Consider the following 1,406-nt stretch of genomic DNA (forward strand, 5'->3'; position numbering starts at 1 on the left):
TGTGCATAATGCTTGGCACTTAGTATAGGCTCCATATTAGCTAAATGCTAGCTGTTTTTGTTGTTTTTGCTGAACTAGTTTCTGGCCAATTGATAATTCTAGTTGTATTTATCGGTATAAGTTAATGATTTATCAGATCAGATCAGATCAGGTCAGTCACTCAGTCATATCCGACTCTTCTCGACCCCGTGAATCGCAGCACGCCAGGCCTCCCTGTCCATCACCAACTCCCGGAGTTCACTATGATATATATATGTAATGTTCTTATATGTTGGTTAGTATAAGTTAGTTGTCTATGGTATTTGAACATCACATGTCTCTTTACTAGCCTATCAGCTCTTTTGAGGATATCTTTGTTCCTATGTTGTTGGGTGTTGTCATTATAGACATGCCTGAACTGGCTAAGTCTGCTCCTGCCCCTAAAAAGGGCTCTAAAAAAGCTGTGACCAAGGCCCAGAAGAAGGACGGCAAGAAGCGCAAGCGCAGCCGCAAGGAGAGCTACTCCGTGTACGTGTACAAGGTGCTGAAGCAAGTCCATCCGGACGCTGGCATCTCGTCCAAGGCCATGGGAATCATGAACTCCTTCGTCAATGACATTTTCGAGCGCATCGCTGGGGAGGCATCGCGCCTGGCACATTAAAACAAGCGCTCGACTATCACATCCAGGGAGATCCAGACCGCCATGCGCTTGCTGCTACCTGGGGAGCTGGCCAAGCACGCCGTGTCCGAGGGTACTAAGGCTGTCACCAAGTATACCAGCTCCAGGTAAATATAATATGCCTAGCTGCTGTTAACAGAGAAGGCAATGGCACTCCACTCCAGTACTCTTGCCTGGAAAATCCCATGGACGGAGGGTCTGGTGGGCTGTAGTCCATGGGGTCGCTAAGAGTCAGACACGACTGAGCGACTTCACTTTCACTTTTATTCCTAACAGAGTGCCTGGTATCTGCAGATACATCATAATTTTTCAACTAATGTATCACTATTATATTGGGTTGTGATAGAAATTGTTTTCCTTTTTAGAGTTGCTTTTAATAATTTTACAAAGTTTTGCATTAATTCTCTCTCATCTCTAAGAACACAGTGAAGTGAGAGCCATAATGGTGTCACTTACATGAGCAGAAGAGAGAAAAAAGAAGAAAACTGTAAAAATCAGGTGAGAAATCTGCACAAAGGATTGTCAGTAGCATTTCAGTAAAGCATAGAGAATGATGTTGTAAAAATACTTCCATCCTCTAAAAATTCATGGATTAAGTGGACCTATGTGTTAAAATATAGAAGTAGTGTTTTAACTATTTTAAATTTAATATAGATTGGGGATTCAGGTCTTCCCATTGCATAAGAAGTTAACTTTAACAGGTCTGATAAACAGACAAGTCCCTGAAAGGGGGCACTAAAGTTGGGCT

General features: G+C 42.7%; 1 pseudogene; it reads left to right on the top strand.

The window, feature by feature from the left end:
• Window positions 1-234: 234 nt before the first annotated feature.
• On the top strand, window positions 235-769 carry LOC113899980 (annotated as a pseudogene).
• Window positions 770-1,406: the final 637 nt, after the last annotated feature.

The sequence above is a fragment of the Bos indicus x Bos taurus genome, chromosome 10 (assembly GCF_003369695.1).
Source record: "Bos indicus x Bos taurus breed Angus x Brahman F1 hybrid chromosome 10, Bos_hybrid_MaternalHap_v2.0, whole genome shotgun sequence".
NCBI lineage: Eukaryota > Metazoa > Chordata > Mammalia > Artiodactyla > Bovidae > Bos > Bos indicus x Bos taurus.